The sequence below is a fragment of the Aquarana catesbeiana genome, linkage group LG06 (genome assembly GCF_042186555.1).
Source record: "Aquarana catesbeiana isolate 2022-GZ linkage group LG06, ASM4218655v1, whole genome shotgun sequence".
NCBI classification, from domain to species: Eukaryota; Metazoa; Chordata; class Amphibia; order Anura; family Ranidae; genus Aquarana; species Aquarana catesbeiana.
The window spans coordinates 394,996,258-395,020,012 of NC_133329.1; the positions used below are offsets into that span (position 1 = coordinate 394,996,258).

General features: G+C 43.3%; 1 protein-coding gene and 1 pseudogene across 1 annotated transcript in view; one reads left to right on the plus strand and one right to left on the minus strand.

Moving 5' to 3' along the window:
* Positions 1 to 13,835, plus strand: part of LOC141147370 (histone-binding protein RBBP7-like) — a 37,267-nt pseudogene extending 23,432 nt beyond the window's left edge.
* The window catches only part of LOC141147221 (probable hydrolase PNKD), a 149,653-nt gene that overhangs the window by 107,588 nt on the left and 18,310 nt on the right, over positions 1 to 23,755 (minus strand). The gene's annotated exons all lie outside the window — the stretch shown is intronic.

Genomic DNA, 23,755 nt, shown 5'->3' on the forward strand with positions numbered 1-23,755 from the left:
CTGACCCCGTCCTGCTGTGTTCTGGCGGAGATTCACTTCTACCGGTAACTGGACTCAGACATTGCCAAGACTCAAACACACACAAAAGTTTAAGAAGGACGTACAAAGAACAATGAGGACTATTACAAGATGATTCAGTGATAACGGGTGGGTCCAGGGGTAGGTCCACGAGAAGTGGCCGGCCTGGGCTTCATGCAGAGTGATCACAGTTTTGAAATACCCCGGGAGATCCGCAGGGTCTTTAAAGGCCGGCTGGGGTGCGGGAGACACGGAAACCAGCCAGGGCTCCATTTAAGCCGGCCATGATTTGGAAAATTGCTGGGAGACCCGTCCTGGACATTGAGGCCCTGGTCACATAATGTGGGCTCAAGTGCTGCATTTCTGCCCATGTTTCCAAGTAGCAGCAGAACGCACGTTTGGGTGACATTTGTTTGTGTCCAAATTGAGCACCTATGTTGTCACCCTGTCACATGGTTGGGACTAGATCAGTCAATGCAGACACTTAATAGGCAGGCATGGCCCAATGTCACCATCAGGATCCCATCCATCTAGTTAAGGCTCCATTTAAACTTGTGCGACTTGTCATGCAACTTTGTACATCAAAGTTGCATGACAAAACATTCCCCATGTTTTCCAATAACCACCATTCATATATGTGCGACTTAAAGTTGCAGCAACTTCAAAGTAGTTCATGCACTACTTTGGTCGTATTTTAATGCAACTTGAGGCCCAGAGACTTCAATGTTTACCCTCAGAAGTTGCATGAAAGTCGTACCTGGATGTTATACTATGTGACAGTTGTCCATTATCACTGGTCAAAGCCAAAGTCGTATCCAAGCCGCATCAAAGTTGCACCAAAGTTGCACCCCAAAATCAGCACAAGTGTGAATAGAGAGCCTAAGGCCCATTTCACACTTGTGCAACCTGAAATTCGCGTGATTTTTGACATGATTCTGACGGGACTTGAAGCAATGCCTGTGTAATCTGGAGGTCTTTGGACCTCAAGTTGCATCAAACAAAGTCGGACTAAATTAGTTCAGGGACTACTTTGAAGTCACCGAGACTTGAAGTCGTACAGATATGAACGGTACTAATTGGAAATCATGGGGTACGACTTGTCATGTTACTTTGCAGTCGAAAGTCGCAGGACAAGTCGCACTAGTGTAAAAGGGGCCTAAATCAGTATTGAACCCAAACCCAATAATGTAATATATTGCAGCTTACCAATCAATAGATGTGGTGGCTTCCAGGGATGGCCCGTGCACTGTGGGCGCCGCCCCCCCCCCCCCAGCCATGCGCTTGGCCCCTTTCAGGATGCCGGACGCATGGATTCCTATAGCGGGGGTGGGAGGGGGGTGGTACTTTTTGAAGCACCTGGTTAGGGCCAGAGGCTCTAATAGGCTTTAAAATAGGGTGGGCTCGGGGCGCAGAGAGTGCGCCCCGAGTCCCACCCAACTGTGTGACGATAGCGAATTAATTTTCGCTATTTTCACACCAACGCCAATCAGGGAGGCAGGTCGTCAAACCTGTTTCTCCCGATTGGCCAAAGCGTCAGGGCATCCTACTGGATGCCTGGATTATAACAACCTTGGTTGCAGATTCCTACCTTTTGTTATTCTGAGGAAATAAGTGTGTCTGTGCCCCTGTGTACAGCGAGTCTAAAGAGAGTGGGTTCATAATTAATCAAGCAGCTGCTGCACCTGCAGGGCTCTAATGAGGAAAACTACAGGGTCTGCATCCCTTTAGATGTGATTTCCAATTGGGAGTATCTCACCAAAAATGACATTTTTGTTGCAGGGGATGCCTGAAATCTGACTTGTATCTTAGTGCAGACTTCTGGGAAAATCAGTGAGCCAATCACACAAGCAGGAAATGATGTTTATGGGAGGTGCTCTGTACACACATTCTACCATATTTCCTTTTACAGAAAATTACAGGGCTGCAGATTAAAAAAAAAAAAAAAGGAAAGAATTTTTTTTTTTATTAACCTTCAATTACAATTTGACTTGTGTAGCAATTGTATACGCTATATTATTATTTTTTGCCCATGAAAGTGGAGTTACCCTTTAAATCCTACAACAAATCCTTAACATATCTGCTAAAATCTGGAAATCGCATGACACAACCTGCCAACTACGCCAATTACACACCGCGACCCATTTACTGGCATGCCGCTGTGCTGACTCTACAAAGAGGTTTAAATGCTCACAATACAGGTCAACGCTTTAAATGCGGATGTTAAATCTAAAATACACCGAAGGCAATAATTAAAAAAAGGATAATTATGACGTCTGAGCCAATTCCAAACATACAGAACAGTGGCTCATGCAGAAAAAGTTTGGGCGGTAAAAATGCTAATTAAAAATCCCTGCAGAGAAGGAATAAAAAAAATATCACAACAATATCTCATTAATTCACCCATTAGGAAAGTACAGAATCATTGTAATCATCGCTGGCGTGACGGATCTTTAGCGGCACAAAAATAAGGAAACGGTTCCTGAAGAATTACAGAATTGCTGGCTGTCAAGCAAATCTCTAGAGCAGCAATCAGCCCACAGAAACCACATCGCAGGTCATAGGCAAGGAATTCATCAGAAAAGTAGACTAAAAAGGGATAGATTATATATAGCACACACAATATACATACATACATACATACACTATATATATATATATATAAAATAAAAAAAAAAATGAAGAAAAAAAAAAAAAATTATAAATACCCTTTCCCCCCCTTTTTTTTATACAAGTGATCACATTCCCTCTGTTCTCAGCTGCATACGAGCTGGGGGAGGTGAATCAGCAGCACACGGAGCTTCCCAGTGAATTGCTGTGCAGCGGAGGCGTGTCAGGACAAGTCTGATCATTGGAGGAGAGCAGGCCGATTTACTGACAATGCTGTGTTCTGCTTAGTGTGGTCAGTTTTAATAGGAAAACAGAGGAACGGCAGGATCACCAGGGATTTCACATAAAGGAAGCAATACAAAGAGAACAGGAGACTCTCTCTTACAAGTACACAGTACAGCAGTCACACATCAGGAAAATGAAGTGTTGGGGGTTACAAACGCTTTAAAGCTGAATTTTAATCTGGTTATATTTTGCCTCCCCCCCCCCCCCCCCCCCCATCAACATGCTAATTAAGTTTATAAATAAAACCTTTCCATTTTCATTACATACCTTAGTTTAGATCCAGTGATATCACTGGGCCTCTGTGGTTCTCTATGCAATGCAGGCAGATCATGGCTGGTGGGAGGGGCCAGCAGGGTGCTGTACATAGCTTTCTAAAAACACCCCCCTAAACAGTCCCTCAGTACTCCTTTCAAAAGCCCTCAGCCCTGATGCAAGCAGGGGGCCCTATGCAAATATAAAAATGCCTTTTCAGTCTGGACAATTGGGCATTCCTAGGCTGCATTTGCATGCAGACCATGCTAGGGTAATGCCCACATGTGGTGCGGAGGCTCGATGATTGTAAGAAGTGAAAAAGAAAGAAAGAAAGAAAGAAAGAAAGAAAGAAAGAAAGAAAGAAAGAAAGAAAGAAAGAAAGAAAGAAAGAAAGAAAGAAAGAAAGAAAGAACGGGCCAGGGGCAGTCTAGCTGGGGAAAAGGGCTAGATGATGCCAGGTGCCCTCCTCCCACAAAAAAAAAAAAAAGACACAGGCTCGGACTTGCTGCAGTTTCTAATGCACATTGTGAGTAAGCTCCACATTGCAAACTTTTGCAACAGAAAAGAAAAAAAAACATCCTGGAGGATAGAAAGACATGACTGAAAAGCACAGCCAGAAGCAGAAAGAAAACTAGTATGGGAAGAATGGCAGCAGACTGTGAGCAAGAGAACAAATCTGAAGCTGGAAATTCCAGTATATACTGTTTCTCAGCATGCTGGGATATTTGGAGAGGTGCAACAGATACAACATGAGATCATAAACCAACACCCCGCCTCTGGGAATCTGCCTTCTGACCCGGTATTCTGCCTGCCCCAACCAGCCTGACAAGCGTCCTTCCCAAGGCTGGAGACTATCATGTGAATTAGCTGATGCAGCAAAAACAAACAGACAGACAGAAGCGTCGCCAAAAACAATAAAAGCATAACATTTATAGTAACTTTACACTTTATAAAAAAGATAATAAAAAAAAAAAAACAAAAAAACAAAACAAAAAAAACAGAAGAGAAGAGAATCCCAGAAATGTGTGTAATGACAGAGAAACAACCCAATGAATTACCTGGTGGTCACTCACAATCAAAAACGCATGGGATAGGAATTGCTTAAAGAAGAACTCCAGACAAAGCAATAAGCTAAAACATAGAATAATAAGGATAGAATAAAAAGCTACTTTTGTTGCAATACTTTGCATCCAAAGCTCTCGCCTGCAGTACTTCTTTCCACCACTAGATGCCCTCAGTCTGATCACCAACATCATTTAACTCCTCTGAGGCTGGGTCATCCCGGACGAGCCCCCCCGCCTGTGACTGAACAGTGAAAGGAGAAGCAGCACAGTAATGAGCACATCTTTCTTTTACTCGGCTTTCTCCTATCAACGTGCTTTGTGTCAGCTCATGAACAGATTAATCACTTTTGCTGCTGCTGTACAGGAATGGTTAGACCCCTTTAACACTGGGGCGTTTTTCAGGCGCTTTAGCGTTAAAAAAAAAAAGCGCCTGTAAAGCGCCTGAAAGAAGCCTCATCTGCAATCCCAATGTGCAAGTCCGAGTACTTTCACACTGAGACCCCTTTCACACTGGGGTGTTTTTCAGGCGCTTTAGCGTTAGAAAAAGCGCCTGTAAAGCGCCTTAGAGACTGATACCAGGTCTCCTAGATTGTAAGCTCTAACGAGCAGGTTCCTCTTGTATTGAATTGTATTGTACCTGTCTGCCCTTATGTTGTAAAGTGCTGCGCAAACTATTGGCACTATATAAATCCTGAATAATATTATTATTATTATTAATAAATAATTCTAGTACTCAAGACTGCTTTTATGTAAATATACAAATTTGCAGTTAGGAGTGTGCAATACATCTGCCTAAAATTCAACTTTAACCACTTCACACAAAACGACGTGCCCGTATGTCTGACTTTGACGCTATACCGGGGTCATGGCAGCAGCTTTTTTTTTTTTTTTCTAAGGCGCCCCATCCTGACGAGCTCGCGCGCAGAAGCGAACGCATACGTGAGTAGCGCCCACATAGGAAAAAACTGTGTCCAAACCACACATGTGAGGTATCACCGCGATCGTTAGAGTGAGAACAATAATTCTAGCCCTAGACCTCCTCTGTAGCTCAAAAACGGTAACCTGTAGAAAAATTTTTAAACATCGCCTATGGAGGTTTTTAAAAAGGTAAAAGTTTGTCGCCATTCCACGAGCGGGCTCAACTTTGAAGCGTGACATGTTACCGTATTTTTCCGTGTATAAGACGCTATTTTTTTTCCTAAAATAATAGCCTGAATATCGAGCGGCGTCTTATACACGGTCAGTCAGCCTGGGAGACAGCCGCGCAGGGGCGTCGCTGCCCATAGCTTGTCAAACGGCTTCCTCCAATCACGAGCCGTATCTTACTGACGTCAGCTGGAGCTGGAGGTGTGGGGGGGGGGGGGGGGGGGGGAGTGGAGAGTGCGCAGATGCAACAGGGACCGGAGTGTTCTGAGCCCAAGATGTCAGAAAAATAATACAAAAGTAAGTGATTGTCTAAAGCAGGCCATACGCGGTCGAATTTCGAATTAATTTTCTTTTCAAAAATCAGAAAGTTCGTTTTTTTTTTTTTTTTTTTGTGATCTGATGGCGCCACCATTGATTTTTTAAAATTCGGCCGACCAAGCTTTCAATGTCACCTCGTGTTGCTACAGAAAAGAATTTTCGTGGCCGGGAATCTTCTTTTCTCTCCGTAAATTTTCTTTTCTTATGACATTTCTCGCACGATTCTTCCATCATTGATTAGAAAAGCGTTCGTGTCCGATTCCTCAAATTTGATTGCCACACGAAAAATCGGCCGTTGCTGCAGCCCCACTAATGGTGCAAAATTCGTACGACAGTTCTTAGATACGATTTTCGAAAGAAAATTCTTTCGAAATTCGAACCGTGCATGGCCGGCATTTCTCTACAAAATTCAAACCAAACGTAGCCAGCTATGCAAAAGAGCATGGGAATAGAGCTGCAGATAAACTGTTTGTAGCTCCCTCCACTGAGCGTATAATCAGACAGTGGAGAAAACAGGAAGAACCTTGAATAATATGCTGGTATTTAAACATTAACTGTAAATTACTAAATAAACATGTGTTCTGTTTTACCTTTGTTTAAAATGTTGATTTCTTAAAATTTTGGGTTGAAAAAGTGGGGGGCGTCTTATACACGGAAAAATATGGTAGGTATCAAATTTACTCGGTGTAACATTATCTTTCACAATATAAAAAAAATTTAAAAATTGGGCTAACTTTACTGTTGTTATTTTTTTATTAAAAAAAGTGTATTAAAAAAAAAAAAAAAAAGTGTGCTTGTAAGACCGCTGCACAAATATGGTGTGACATGAGGGTAAAAAAAAAAAAAAAATTTATATATTATATATATACACATACACACTCATATATTTGGGGGTTCTAAGTAATTTACTAGCAAAAAACACATTTTAACTTGTAAATAAATGTAAAAAAGAGGCTCGGTCCTTAAGTGGTTAAAAACTCAGTAAAACTCAGACGAAAAATGTGAACAAAGCATATCCCTCTATAATGTCTACAGAATACTAAGTGTAATTTCTGTCTGTCTGCTTCGTTCCTCTGCTATCAGCATGAATCACTTTTGACAGGTTTTCCTGACACCAAGAGAATAATGGTGACAGGGGAGGGACCTCCAGCAGATTGACAGCCTCAGTTCTGTTCCTGTGTAAAGGGGGGGGGGTCCCCTTCCCGTCAATCAGCTTTCATAGTTCTCCTCTCTTTTTGCTGACAGCTCAGCCAAGTTTATAAAATTATGGACTTTGAACGACTGTGGAGAAGAGAAGACTGCAGTTAGACAGGTACAACTTATGTAGGGGAATTTGTGTTCCATCTCTATGTATCACCTGAGGCCAGTCACATCACTGGGTCTATGGAAAGGTTTACAACCCACTTTAATACATGGTGCACACCAGTGCGGTTTTGAAATGGCGCTACTACAGCACCATTTCAAAGCCGCAAATCAGTGCAATTTGCACCTCCGATTTTATTGCGGCTTGTGACTTCATTTAACACAAGTCTATGCAACAGTAATAAGGAGAACCGGCAAAATTGTAATTCTTGAAGTGTCGTTTAATGGTACATCAGAGTGACAATAAAACAAAGCTGACGTGTTTCGGCAATAGCCTTAGTCGTGAGGTACGTTTGGATTTTAGCGCATTTTGTCGCTCAACAATGGCGACAAAATTGCACCGTGTTTGGTGTGCCATTAGGCTCCATTCACAGCTGGGCTATTTGAATTGTGGGCGGAATCGCCATGATTCATAATCATGCTAAAACCATGGGAAGCGTTTAGTGACGTGCATCCTACGATTTTGACATGCATCAGTCATGGCAAAAAAAAAAAAAAAAAAAATAGCACCGTGTTTAGGGTGCCATTGAGAAATAATGGCATCACAAAACCTGTCCTGCATTTTGGCGCGATCCTAAACAGTGGGCAGAATCACGGAAATTCCGCCCGCAATTCAAAATCACCCGGGTGTGAATGGAGCCCAAGGAAAAAAAAAAAAAACATTTGTCAGGTTTGCAGAATGCATAAAAAAAAAAAAAAAAAAAAAAACTACCAGGAAAACGGACTAAAGTATTCCCAATTATGCCGTTTTTTTGCATTTGCAGGATGTAAACCCATTACTAGAGCAGATGGCAAAACCAGCGATTATAAAAAAAAAAGTGTTCTAAGTCTACCAGGGTTATGGCTGCAGATATGACCTTGGTATCTTTTTTCAGCAGGCGATACCGAATAGTGTAAAAGTAATCCAAGTGGCTAAATAGCCGATGAATCACTTTTACATGTGGAGGAAGGCGATCCCCTTCTACCACCTTCCCTATACCACTAGGTAGCCCAGGACTGAAGCCAGCGGGGTCTATCAGCTGACCATAGAAATGAATGGATGTTCCCTGATCATCTCTGTAGTCTACGAAACTGGAAGAGGGAAGCATTGGTTTGATCAGATGCTCTTGAGGGCAGAGGAGAGACCTGGGGTCTAATAGACACTAGATCTTAGTAAAAAGAGTCACTGCCCCAGCTATCACAAGGGATGTTTTTTAACCCTTGTGATAGCAATAAAGTTGATCAAAAAAAAAAAAAAATTTAAGTACAATTTAACCGTCCCTGACACCCCGCGCATTTGCGAACGCTCCAGCTGGTCCTGCACCCATGTGTAAAGGGCAATTCCACCACACATGTGGGGTATTGCCGCAAACGTTCGAGTGGGAGCAATAATTCTAGCACCAGACCTCCTCTGACTCTAAACACCTGTAAAAGGCTTCACCTATGGGGCTTTTTAAGTAGCGTCGTTTGTTGCCATTCCAGGGGTGTGTGCAATTTTAAAGCGTGACATGTTAGGTATCTATTTACTCGGTGTAACATTACCTTTTAGATCTCACCAAGCAATTGGGAATTATATTGTGTTTGTGTGCAATTGCATTCATTTAAGTATTTTTTTCCCCAAAAAATTTTTGAAAGTGACATAAAAGTTCGCATCAACCAACATTTATTTCTCCTGGGTCTTTGCTTTCATAAAATATAGAGCGCTTGGGGGGGGGGGGGGGAGAATAATGATCTAGTAAAAAGAAAGAAAAAAAAAAAACAAAAAAAAAAAAAAAAAAACAACCACCACAGAACAATTTTTACATAAATATGAAAATGATCAGAATAGTCTTGGGAGTCATGTGGTTTAAGTCCCATGCAAATCTGGTTCTTTCTCAAGCTTATAACTTCCTCTGCATCTGTGAAGGACAAAAAACAGCCCCCAAAAAAATTCCAGTTCCACATAACGACTTTCCTAGTATTGGACAGCATGCTGCAACGACTGCTAAACAAAAAAAGCCACATGATAACATGTCAGCCTTCTTCTACTATCATGTGCTCATATGTTCCTCAACATTATGGTGAGATTTCAGTATACACTATATTACCAAACGTATTGGGACGCCTGCCTTTACACGCACATGAACTTTAATGGCCTCCCAGTCTTAGTCCGTAGGGTTCAATATTGAGTTGGCTCCGCCCTTTGCAGCTATAACAGCTTCAACTCTTCTGGGAAGGCCGTCCACATGGTTTAGGAGTATGTCATACACGATAGATAGATAGAAACACATACAACTAGCCCTAACCAGCTACCCAATGGCAGCCTTAATAATAGCATGTTATGCTGGCCATACACTATACGAAAAATCAGCCAAACCCATTTTCGAAAAACGAACATTTGGCCATGAGCGCAAACGATAGTGCCATCATGTAATGACCGATAAATCATTCAGTGGACATAAATGAATGCATTTTTTTTTTTTTTTTTTTACATATACCTAGTGCAGACAGTTTGGATGGGAAACACATTAACCTTTCAATTTATCGTTCGTTCGGCAGAAAATTTCCAAACTTTTTCTTCGTTTTTTTCAGCTCAAAAACGTCCCAACAATTATCGATTTTGTGCCCATTAACTGGCTGAAAAACTAACAAACTGTCTAAATAAGGGAGACAGTGATACAAATGGGAACTTATCTGAGACACAGAAATTGCCAATTGCTCAAGGAACCCCTAGGAACCTCTGAAGGAACCCTGGATAAGAAAGGTTGTTCTAACCAAAAAAAGTCTTCTACCTTTACTAAATGAGACTTTCCTAAGGCCCCTTTCACACTGGCAGCACCCGGTCGTTAGCGCTAAAGCCCCGCTCGCTTTTGTGCTATTTTAGTGGCGCTTTTCGGCCGCTGGCGGGCGTTTTTTTTTTTTTTTTTGGTAAAAAAGGATATGGCACAGACATAACATGGTCCCCGCCAGGGTTGACTGCACTTCACCAAGTGCTACAGAAGGTGTCCAGAAGCTGGCAGTGGGTCTCCATGTCTTGAAGGCCTGTAGAGTGTATTCTGCTCTCTGGACTAGGGAGACGAGACCTTCTTAAAAGCGGAGCATCTATTGCATGTAACCATCTATGTATCTATTGTCAATATTGCCTCCAGATGTTCTAATCTAAATTTTATGATGTAATATTGTGCTGTCATAATAGTACATAATATTACCATATCTGTTGGTTTTGAAGCATCGACCACACAGACTGGATTATACATGGTCTTTTCTACAAAATCTACTAAAATTATAATGAAGCAAAAAGGAAAACTTGGCAACCCTGGCTGGATGGCTGCAGAGATTTCAGAGGAACGGTGCCAGTGTGGGGGGCCCAGGTGGTCCTGGGGGTTGCAGGGGGAGGTCATAATGTCTGGACAACTTTGGAGTTTCAAGATTAGGTTTCAGAGAATTCCAACCTCTGTCACCTCTGCTTTCATCAGCTGCTAATCTGTCATACAGAAAGAATGAAGCAACGTGTTGTTCTTGTTCTTCTGGTTTTCCTGATACGCTCCAGTTACACTCCAATTCTAGATGTCTTATGGACAATGATCTTTTGACCCTTAAAGCTTGGTTCACACTGCCGCGACTTGTCATGCGACTTGAGTTCAAAGTCGCACCCCATTAACAGAAATGGAACCGTTCTAATGGGTGCGACCCAAGACGCAGTGACTTAGAAAAGGGTTCCTGCACTACTTTGGGGCGACTTCATCACGACTTGTATTGACTTCTGTTAATGAAGTCGCAAGCCAGCCGCGATGAAGTCACGTGGCAAAGTCGTGCCTCCGGTCGCGGCAGTGTGAACCCAGCGTAAGAAAGGAATACAGAATAGGTGCGATATGTTGCCAAATTCTCCAATTGTACTCACAAACTGAAACGTCAAACTCTTTTCTTAGGCGTACACAATGATTGGCTCACAAAAAATGTATTCTCCTTAAAGGAGGATTACACAGTGGCAAGAAAAAGTATGTTAACCTCCTCAAATTAACTGGTTTTCTGCCATAAGATGGGATCTGATCCTCTAAGTCACAGCAATAGATAATCATTGAGGGGCAAATGAATTCCCAAAGTCTGTCGCCCTGATGGACCCGTCTTAACACTTTGAGATTCCTTTGTATCCCTTTCAGTCTTATGCAGAACAACTACTCTTGTATCGTATGTCTTCAGAGAGCTCCTTTTTGCGAGGCATGGTTCCCATCTGTGGACGCTTCTTATGAACAGTGATCTTAAAATGTTTGTAAGTTTAATCAAATTTAAAGTAGCTCTAAGCCACACGCTCAAATGCATTTCAACAATTGTTCTCTCATCGTGCAGACTACTATCTCCAATTAGCTTTGTTGAAGTAATTAGCCTATGGGCTTAATTTACTTTTTCCTCCAGCACTGTGAAGGTTTAATGGGCGTGTTCAATAAAGACACGAGAAAATAGACTGGTTTGTGCGTTATCAGCTTAACCACTTGCCTAATAATGGGCACTTTCGTATCAGGGAATGGGGCCAAGGAAGATAGTGTGCTCCCGTTACAAGTAGCTGGAACTTTGGTGGGGGCTCTTTCGGCTGCGTCAGCGTGGATTGTGCGTCGCCCTGAGCGCGGGAAGCAGCACAGTGTTTGAAGATACTGTGGAGGAACGGGTTATCAGGAACGGGTTATCAATGAGGAATATAAAACATGGAAAAAGAACACTCCTTTCCTGTATGACCTGGTGATGACACATGCCCTAGAGTGGCCAAGTCTTACTGCTCAGTGGCTTCCTGATGTTACTAGACCTGAAGGCAAAAGATTATGCTCTGCATTGGTTGGTACTTGGCACTCACACGTCAGATGAACAGAATCACCTAGTTGTGGCGCGAGTTGGGATACCCAAATGATGACGCACAGTTTGATGCATCTCACTATGACAGTGAGAAAGGAGAGTTTGGCGGTTTTGGTTCCGTTATGCCCTGTACACACGACCGGTTTTGCTGTCGGAATAAACTCTGAAGGTTTTTCAGATGGAATTCCGCTTAAGCTGTCTTGCATACACACAGTCACACCAAATTCCGACCGTCCAGAACACGGTGACGTACAACGCGTACGACGGGTCTAGAAAAACGGAAGTTCAATAGCCAGTAGCTTCCGTCTCGTACTTGCTTCAGAGCATGCATCGTTTTTGGTGCGTCGGAACAGCATACAGGTGAACGGTTTTTCAAATAGTAATTTGTTCTGTGGTGGAGATTTCTCAGTTCCATTGGAAAAATATAGAACATGTTCTCTATCTAAGTCCGTCTGAATTTTCGACAGAAAAAGTCCGATGGGGCATACACACGATCGGAATATACGATGAAGCGCTCCCATCGGACTCTTTCTGTCGGAAATTCCGCTCGTGTGTACGGGGCATTAGTGCCAATATTGAAACTGAAATTAAAATTAACCATGAGGGTGAAGTGAATCGGGCAAGGTACATTTCTCAAAACCCCTGTATAATTGCAACCAAAAACGCCCTCCTCTGATGTCCTGGTATTTGATTACACCAGTGGTTCTCAACGCCTGTCCTCAGGACCCACTAACAGGCCAGGTTTGCAAGATAACTGAAATACATCACAGGTGATATTTGCTGCTCAGTGATTGCAGTATTCTAGTCTGCATCTCCCCAAGGTAATACCTAAAATCTTGGCTGTTGGTGGGTCCTGAGGACTGGAGTTGAGAACCATTGGATTACACAAAGCATCCATCCAAACCAGACCCCGGTGGAGAGTGCAACCCGGATCTCCGATTGAGAGGGCACCAAAAGGAGGGTTATGGACTGTCTTGGAATTCTAATCTTGGTGGACACCTACTCAGTGCATCCGATGACCATACATGACCATACTGTTTGCTTGTTGGACCAAAAGAGGCGAAAATAGTTGATGCTGAAGCCATTTTTACGGGCCACTCGGAAGTGGTAGAAGATGTAGCCTGGCACCTTTTTTTGCATGAATCTTTGTTCGATTCTGTAGCAGATGATCAGAAGCTCACGATTTGGGACATCCAGTCTAATACAACATCAAAACCAAGTCATTCAGTAGACGCGCACACTGCAGAGGTCAACTGTTTGACCTTCAATCCATACAGTGAGTTTATCCTGGCCGACAGGGTCTGCTGATAAGACTGTTGCCCTGTGGGACTTAAGAAATCTAAAACTCCAGCTTCATTCGTTTGAGTCTCATAAAAGATGAGACTTTCCAGGTTCATTGGTCACCTCATAATGAAACCATCCTTGCATCCAGTGGTACCGATCGCAGGCTGAACGTCTGGGATATGAGTAAAATTGGTGAAGAACAAACTGGCAGAAGATGCTGAGGATGGACCCCCCTGAACCTTTGTTTATTCATGGTGGGTACACAGCAAAGATCTCGGATTTCAGCTGGAATCCAAATGAACCCTGGGTAATCTGCTCAGTGTCTGAAGACAACATATTGTAAATATTTTCAGCCATTTGCCATATTTGCATAGATGAAGAGCTTGATATACAGCCTTCTGAGTTGGAAGCACAAGGTTCATAGATGGATTTTTACCTCAAATCGTGTTGCCACTTACTGTAAAACAGTTGATATTCATCTAAGTTATCTTTGGTTCCCGTGAATGCAACACACTTTGGACAGTTTCCATGTATATTGTATTGTAATGACATTGTTTGTACTTGAAACAGGGGTTGTGAAATGGTTGGTGAATCAAGAAGCACAATAAAATAAAATATTTTAACTGTGAAAAAAAAATAAAAATAATGGGCACTTTCACCCTGCTAGGGTTGCCACCTGTCCAGGATTCACCCAGACAGTCCGGGTTTTGAATCATGTGACCGGGTTTCAGTCTGCCTGAAACCCGGACACATTATTCAGACCAGGCTGTGACTCCCCAGGTGATCCAGATAAGCCACACACAAATCTGTTGCCGTCTGGGAACTGTGGGTGGCTGTCTGGGGGCAGGTTTAGTGTCACTGGGGAGGGGGCAGGGCGATGATGTCAGCAAAAGTAATTTGCCGCCGCGCGCCCCATTACTACTCTCCTTGGGGCACCCAAAGGTGTCCTAGGTCTTTTACAATCCTTAGTGTATACTACAGAAAGAAAGAAAAAAGTGCCCTGTGCCGCTAAAGTGTTCGGCTTAAAGAAAAAGGTGGCAACCCTACACCCTGCCCAGGTCAATTTTTCAGCTTCCAGTGCTATCGCATACCTCCCAATTGTCCTTGACTTCGAGGGACTGTCCCTGATTTGGAGCAATGTCCCTCTGTCCCTCTTTCCTCCTCATTTGTCCCTCATTTTGATCTGATCTACATAGTTGTACATAAAATGCACTTTTTATCTTTCAAAAAGTGTTTCCCAGCGCTAAACCTTTCATCCAATTTCTAAATTGCTGCATTTGTAAATTTCAAAAGCCAATATAAAAAGGAATAGTAATGGTAAAAAAAGCACTTGTGGGTTTAACTAATCATTTTTTTTTTTCTGTAGAATTCTCATTTAAGGGGGTGTGTCCTATGCGTACACACTTTTGCTAATAGGGGTCCCTCATGCCCATCTCAAAAAGTTGGGAAGTATGCCATCGCACCTGAATGACAATTGCACGGTCATGCAACACTGTACCCATATGAAAGTGTTCTTTTTTTTTCACACGAATAGAGCTTTCTTTTGGTAGTGAGGCTGCGCTGATGCGGGGGCACTGATGAGGCTGCGCTGATGTGCCCCCCCATCGCCGCTGCCCCCCCCCCCCCAATCCAGGGCACCGGCACATGGATTCCAATGCGGGGGGGGGGGGGGGGGGGTTTGAAGCACCGATTAGAGCCAGAGGTTCTAATAGGCTTCAATATAGGGTGGGGTCGGGTCGCAGAGAGTGCGCTCCGAACCCACCCAGGTGTGTTACAACAGCGAATAAATATTCGCTGTTGTAAAACTGATCCTCCTCCCAGCCAATCAGGAATACGGTTTTGACAGCGGTCACCCGATTGGCTGAAAGGACAGGCGATCCTATTGGAGGAGAGGACACGGAGCCGCTGCACCATGATGCCCGACACCGCCGATGGGGTAAGTGCCGGACTGTCCGGCAAACAGCTTGGTGGTTGTTTGCCTCCGCCCCCCCCCCAAAAAAAACCCCACCAGCCGCCACTGCTGATAACTGGCATTTGTTTACGTGGGGACATGATTGGACACAGCTGATCATATGGGAAAGTGCCGCTGTGATTGGCCCTTTACCACGATCTGTGATCAGCTGTACCCAAAGGACACAATCGATCAGAGCGCAGGGTTCTAGGAGGAAGTCAATAGACACCCTCACCAGAACTCGCTGACCACGCTGTAGCAGTCTTTCGGCTATAGCGTGGACAGCAAGTGTTTGATCACATTGTGTTTGTTTATTGTTGTGACTTAAATGGACGATTAAATCACATTTTATGGCAAATTACTGCAGAAAACCAGTTGATTTTTTTTTTAATTAATTATTGCTAAGAGCCTCCCTTCCCCACTGCTTTTATTGAAATACTAAGGACCTATGGAGAAAAGCTGCCTATGAGGGGTACTGACTGGCCCCATTGTCTCAGAAGAGGGTCAGAGGCCCAGTTAGAAGATGGTGGCAGACCTCATATCGTTGGTATTTGCAAGGGGGTGTAAATAGCATAGGAATAGGAAGGAGGGAGAAATTTTATTTTTTATTTTTAAAAGGTACAGTTGTCTTTTAAGACCAAAATGGTCTTTATGGGTGGTATAAGCAGGGCCGTCTTTAATATTGATTGGACCCTGGGCAAATATCCCCCCCCCACACACACACACACACACCCACCCAGACTTAAGCCAGCTATAGACGGAGCAATTTTTTTTTCCTGCAGCCACAGGTTGCAGGAAAGAAAATATCTAGATTCCCCCATTAACACAATGTTGACAGGGGATTCCCTCCTGCGAAACCATTGTGTTCTCCCGGCAGGGGAAGCCGCCCCCACCGGCAGAACACATGATTACTGCTAGAAGCTAGAAATAATTATATGTAAAACCTGACAGGCTGGCTGTATCCAAGTTGATAGATGGTACATTCAGCCTGCCCATACATGGTTCAAATCTTGGCCAATTCCTGCTGAACTGGCCGAGATGCGAACTGTCCATGGTGAGCTTTATCTAAAAAAAAAAACATTATACTAATGTATACATAAAGAACTGGTCCACACTCACTGATTGGTTGCTAGGAGGTTACTGCACATCTCTATCACTCACCGATTGGTTGCTAGAGGTTCTTGCACATCATTACTGCTCACCCATTGGTTGCTAGAGGTTACTGCACATCATTACCATTCACTAATTGTTTGCTAGAGAGGTTACTGCACATTAATACCATTCACTAATTGTTTGCTAGAGAGGTTACTGCACATTAATACCATTCACTAATTGTTTGCTAGAGAGGTTACTGCACATTAATACCATTCACTATTTGTTTGCTAGAGAGGTTACTGCACATTAACACCATTTATGAATTGCCAGCAACTTACCCTGTGTCCTCTTCTGCAAGTTTCTCCGGTCAGGTCCTGCCCCCGCTATTAATCTCTTTCCTGCTGACAAGAGATGAGAGAAGAATCCACACACAGCCCGGACTGTGCGTTTGATCTTCGTGCTGCTGACCGAAGAAGGGGGTTTGAGCAGGGGGGGGGGGGGGTGGGGGGACGACACCGAGCCGCCCTGTCTCACTTCTTGTCACAGTAGCTCCAGTTCTAACAGAGGGAGAAGCACGACTTGCGGCACCTACAGCCCACAGCTGTGCCCATCTCCCGTCACAGCGTAGCTGCTTGAATTAACGCGCTCAGAGAGCAAGCGGGGGGAAATTGGCTGCACCTGCTATACATGGAAAGATATTTGCGGGCAGTGCGGGCTCAGGGGGCAGCTGCGATGGGGCCCACAACAATGATAGGGCCCAGGGCAGCTGCCCCGTTTGCCCTGCGTTAAAGACGGCCCTGGGTATAAGCAGTTTGTTTTTTGCCTTTTTTTTAAATTAGGAGCATTACAAGAATAAACTGTAATAAACCAGTCTATTAACCAGTTGCCTACCGGGCACTTTCACCCCCTTCTTGCCCAGGCCAAATTTTCAGAGCTGTCACGCTTTGAATGACAATTGCGCGGTCATTAAACACTGTACCCATATGAAATTTTTTGCATTTTTTTTGAGACAGATAGAGATTTATTTTGGTGGTATTTAATCACCACTGGGTTTTTATTTTTTGCTAAACAAAAAATTTAGAAAGAAGAAGCTAGAAGAAGAAAGAAGAAGCTAGAAGAAGAAAGAAGTTTTTGTTTCAGGTATAAACATTTTCCAAATAAGCAAGTTTTTTTTCCCTTCACTGATGGGCACAGAGGCGGCTGCACTGAAGGGCAGCACACTGATCATGAGTGCCCTGATCATCAGTGTAGATGTCCCCTGTATGGACTTGCTGGTTATCAGCTCTCCTCTCGCGCTGTCAAGAGTTTTGGTATATTGGTATATCTTGCACCAACAGACAGTTCCAGACTTATCCACACCCTGTTTAGCTCTATCCACTGGACCATTGCTTTCAACTGGCGTTCATCCAACGCCCCCCATGTCCTCAGGTTCTTAACCGCATGGCGAACATCAAATTATCAGAAAGAATACATCATACACTATAAGACACCATGCATATTTGCCAAAAAAAAAAATGGATTCTATGGGAAACCTCACTACTAGTTTGATGTCCACTACTGTTATTTTATTTAAGCACGTCTATAGATCCTTTCCCGCAAGTGCGATAAGGGTTTATAATCTAATATATGCGTTTCCTCATATGAGTTCTCCAGTTCCTCTGGAACTCGCTACCTCAACCTGTCCGGCTATCCCCTACCCTTGCCACCTTCAGGCGATCCCTGAAAACTCATCTCTTCAGGAAAGCCTATCACGTCTCCAGCTAATCTCCTACCACTTCCAACAGCTCATTCCCCACAGTTACAACCTTTTGTACCACCTGCCCCACCCTATTAGATTGTAAGCTCTTCTGAGCAGGGCCCTCCTAATCCTCTTGTATTTTATTGTATTATAGCTGTATTGTCTCCCTTTTATATTGTGAAGCGCTGCGTAAACTGTTGGCGCTATATAAAATGGGGCGGCACAGTGGTGTAGTGGGTAGCACTCTCATCAAGCAGTAAAAAGGGTCGCTGGTTCGAATCCCAACAACGACACTACCTGCCTGGAGTTTGCATGTTCTCCCTGTGCCTGCGTGGGTTTTCCTCCGGGTACTCCGGTTTCCTCCCACACTACAAAGACATGCTGGTAGGTTAATTGGATCCTGTCCAGAAATTGGCCTCTAGTATACGAATGTGATTTGGGTCCTTGGATTGTGGACCTTGGATTGTGGGCTCCTTGAGGGTAGGGACCGATGTGAGTGTGCGATGTATGTGTGGAGCGCTGCATAAAATTGACAGCTCTATATGGGTCCCTTAAAATAAATAATAATAGACGAGCATCTTAATGAGACACAATGTATAGGAATAGGGACAATTGTAGACACCCATCCGCACTCACTCAGGTTGAACTGGATGGACTGGTGTCTTTATTCAACCTTACTAACTATGTAACTATATAAATCCTGTATAATAATAATAATATCAATATTATTATTATTATTATTATTAATAATAATCTGGTATGGGGGAGAATAAAAGACATATTTGGGGTATTAGTGGGATCTTTCTGTATGAAATTCATTCAATCGTGAGACTTGCATTGTGCCAAATGTTTTTTTTTAGATGGGTGCAATCCCAAAATATATGTAGTAGTGTCCCATGTGTAGGGCAGCTCCTGAAACAGAGGGGGGGGGGGGATGTTGATGGGTAGAATGAGTTGAGTTTGGCAGGGGTGAGATACCTTCTATAAAGCAGTTTGGTGGCAGATTCTCTGACGGTGGTTGTTTTGGTGCATTTCTGTAGGTTTTCAAATATGGTATCCCATTGCTCAGAGGAGAGGGATACATTTAGGTCTGATTCCCATTGTAGCATGGGGTGTGATTTTGAATTAGTTTAGATTTCTATAAAATTTTGGAAATTAATCCTGTGTTTCGTGGGGAGTATCTTCCATCATACTTGATTTGTTGTAGCCGTATTAGTGCAATTGTGACAGAGAAAATTGAGTACTGTCCGTGATACTTTTTTTATTTGCACTAACATAGGTTTTTTTTTTTCTCTTCTTTTTCTTTAACATTCTGCTTAAAAATTTGTGAATTAGTACTGCTTGGACCTTGAAGAAGGGGACATACCCCGAAAGCTTGTCCTGAAAAATTGTATGTTAGTGCAAATAAAAAAAGTATCACGGACAGTACTCAATTTTCTCTGTTTCGTGGGGAGGAAATACAAATCTGTTCGAATTGTGGACTTGCTGCAGCTTCTTATGCACACTGTGAGAAGCTCACGGTGTGTGGTGAAATCAGGAGGAGCCGGTACAACTGTGCAAGACTGAAGTGAAGGCTAGAGCTAAGTGGCTAAGCCTGGAAACCCCCTTTAAACTTTCAGCTCAGTGAGAGTTGGTAAGACTCCTTTTATCTTGCCTGCGATCAGATCCCACTTCCTGTATTGCAGCCAAGATCCCGCCAATGATAAACACATTGAGCAGCGATGACAGTTACGGGGAAACTTAGTTATTTTGCTGTTTCACAATAATCTGCAGTCCCGATTTATGACTGGTCAGATGATGAAGTCCAAACCGCAGAACATTGTCTTATTCATCGCCTAACGGCCACGAGAGAGCAGGGAACCGAGCGCCCCCTGTGCTGTGATAGAAACTAATTTCCATGAAATCTGACCACTTACAGGAAACGTTCGTCACTCCGATTTAATACTGAAATCGACAAACACCGGATCGCCTATAGAGAAAAGCAGCAAAAACGATATTTATAGTAGTTTGCTACAAGTGAAATTTGGATTGCATCAGTCAGACTTCAATCCGCTCTCTGCAATTTCTGCGGTATATTCCAAAGAACAATGACTGAAAAAAATAGGGGAAGAACTATACCCATCACACAAAGATACTCTTCCAAGAATTATTATATTCTGCAAAAATAAAATTTGTAACAATAAAATATTCTTTATTAGGCCCCGTTCCAGTGACGGCTGATGCTCAATTTTCTTGGGGGGCCAGCCCGCAGCCCCCCCCCCCCCCCCGCCAGCCATAACACCGCGCTCGCTCGATCGCTGCTGCCACACCCCCCCCGATGCTTGATCAATCGCCCGTCAGGCCCCACCACCAGCCCCTGCACTTACCCCACCAAGGTGGCAGCTCCCCCCCCCCCCCCCCGCGTACCCCTCCAAGTTCCAGTGGTCGCTTCTCCTCCGGGCCAATCAGGTCTTAGGACTCTGACAAAAATCGGGACACAGGACCCGCTTCCTGATTGGCCGAGCGGAGAAACAGAAAGATTAACGAATATTAGAATTTGCTAATGTCCCACAACTGGGTGGGCTCAGGGCACTTTTTGAAGCTGCTTCCTGATTGTCCGGGGAGGAGAAACAGGAAGACATTAGCGAATATAAAAATTTGCTATTGTCACACAGCCTATTGGAATCCATGCGTCCAGCGCCCTGCATGTAGATTAGAGGCCGGGCACATGAATTTGGGGGGGGCAGAGTCCCTTATGGATGCATAGCTCCCAACTGTCCCTGATTTGGAGCAATGTCCCTCTGTCCCTCATTCCTCCCTCATTTTGGTCTGATCTATAGAGATGTATATAAATTGCACTTTTTTGCTATCAAAAAAGTGTTTTCCTGCGCTAAACCTTTCATCTGATTTCTAAATTGCTGCATTTGTAGATTCCAAAAGCCAATATAAAGGAATAGTAGTGGTAAAAAAAGCACTTGTGGGTTTACCCAATCTTTTTTTTTTGTACAATTCTCCTTTAAGGAGGCGTGTTAAGGGGCGTGTCCTATGCCTGCATACTTTTGCTGATAGGTGTCCCTCAAGTTAGGCGGTATGTGGATGGGCAGCCACTGGCCTGTTTACACCTGAGAAACACACCAAAAAAAAAAAAAAAGAAAAAAAAAAAAGAAGGAGAATCACAGGTAAAATGCAGAACACTTTTGGACGTCATTCATTCTTAGGCCTTGTTGACAACTGAATGATTTGAAATCTGCCCACATTTCCAAATTGGGGTAGAATCGCATGGGGATCGGAGCTGTAGAGTCACTGCAGGAAGAATAGCAAATGGCCTTAAGAGTGCCGTCACAGGTCGGCACCTAGGGGTGTGACTTGTGCCTCATGGTGTCTCTTTAAAACCAGAATTTTTAAGTGTGAGTTACATTAGTTGTATGAAAAAAAAAAAAAACTAACTAACTAAAAAAAAAAAAAAAAAAAAAAAACAAAAAAAAAAAAACCACACATCACACACCTTCATAAATTTTGCACAATGAAATCTAATTTCATGCAATTACCGGAAGCTTTTTGCAGATTATAGTGGCTGATCACACGCCTTTGATGAAAGGACGCTATTTACTCCAGGTACACAGACCTTGCCAACAAAGTTATATATTATCTCGGAAGCATTTTATACTTGTGTTGCAATTGAACCTACAATATAAAACTCCAAACATTATAAAATTTTGATTTTAGAAGGAAGTTGCTGAAAACAAAAAAAAAAAAAACCAAAAAAAAAATCCACAGAGCGGATCTGGTGTCTGTGTATTCTCCATTTACACCAACAGCCAGAGACGAAAGGGTTATGCGGAGTGGAGACGGTCTGATTTAAAGGGATGCAAACAGATTTATTGCTTTACCTTTAAAAAAGGAAGAATTTTTACAATGCCTGGCCCGGGGATTATTTACAAGCAAGCTTGCCAGAAATATATAGGATGAGGCCAAAAGTATACAAAAAGCCTCTAAAAAGACCTGCAAATGACAGCACCGTCTACTTAAATAAAATAAAATCTGCTGGTGGCGCCCAAGGTTTTACCCCATAAAGGGCAAGTGCTTATGATGGCAGACTTGCCAGCCAAAAGGACCCCCCCTCCAGCACAGGGACACAGAATGTCAGGGGGGCTGATAAGTCGGTCATATTCTGCTTTATGGGAAAACCCCCGACACCAGCAGCGGAGTTTATTTCCACTTTACATGCTGTACTCTGCAGTTCTATATAAGCTTTTTGGTTTGGGGGAGTTTTTAACCACTTCAGCCCTGGACCATTTGGCTGGCCAAAGACCAGAGCGCTTTTGGCGATTCGGCACTATGTCGCTTTAACTGACAATTGCGCGGTCGTTCGACGTGGCTCCCAAACAAAAACGGACGTCCTTTTTTTTCCCACAAATAGAGCTCTTTCGGTGGTATTTGATCACCTCTGCGTTTTTTTTTTTTTGAGCTATAAACAAAAAAAAAAAAGACAGACAATTTTGAAAAAAAGAATTTTTTATTATTTTTTGCTATAATAAATATCCCTAAAAAAAAAAAAAATACATAAAAAATTTTTTTTTCCCTCAGTTTAGGCCGATATGTATTCTTCTACATATTTTTGGTAAAAAAAAAAAAAAAATTTTTTTTTAAATTGCAATAAGCGTTTATTGATTGGTTTGCGCAAAAGTTATAGCGTCTACAAAATAAGGGATAGTTTTATGGCATTTTTATTAATTTTTTTTTTTTTTTTTTTTTACTAGTAATGGTGGCGATCAGCGATTTTTTTATCGTGACTGCGACATTATGGCGGACACATCGGACAATTTTGACACATTTTTTGGGACCATTCACATTTATACAGCGATCAGTGCGATTAAAAATGCATTGATTACTGTGTAAATGTGACTGGCAGTGAAGGGGTTAACCACTAGGGGGCAGTGTAGAGGTTAAGTGTTTCCTAGGGGATGATTCTAACTGTGGGGGGGAGGGGCTACGTGTGACACATCACTGATCACCGCTCCCGATTACAGGGAGCGGTGATCAGTGACACTAGCCAGAACGGGGCGATGCTTGCTTACATCAGCATTTCCCCGTTCTTCCTCTCCGTGAGACGATCGCGGGTATCCCTGCGGAAATCTAGTCCGCAGGACCCGCGACCCTACTCACGGAGCTCGCGGCGGGTGCGCGCACGCGATGGCACAGCGGCAAATTGAAAGAGACGTACAAGTACGCCCATTTGCGCAGCCGTGACATTCTGTCGACGTACGTGTACATGCAGCGACCAGGAACCGGTTAATCTTCAGGCCTAAAATTACTTTTTTCTGCCTGGAGTCAGTCTTTAGGCATTTTTGTTAAAATTTCCACTTCAGATTTTACTATTTAGTAGTCTGAAACCAGAAAACACTTCTGGACGAGAGCAGCAAGATTGCTGTGTGTATGGCCAACCCCAGAGGTCTCTCTCTCTAAAGCAGTGGTTCTCAACTTCTGTCCTCAGGACCCACTAACAGGCCAGATTTTAGGTATTACCTTGGGGAGATTTGGGGGGGTGTTGGGGGGGTCCCTGAGGACAGGAGTTGAGAACCACTGCTCTAAAGTGAATCTCAATGTGTAAGCTCTTCCCCCATGTCAGCTGTCAGTCAGATTCATAAACTTCCATCACAGTCACATGTAACAGGATTTGCAGATTAACGCTGGCCTGGCCTGACCCTGCGATCCCTCGTATTAACAATGCATCGAGCAAATACACCATGACTCAGGTTTCCAGATCTTCCTCTCAACATAAAGTTGATTTAAATCTTGAGAGAGAGAGAGAGAGAGAGAGAGAGAGAGAGAGAGAGAGAGAGAGAGAGAGAA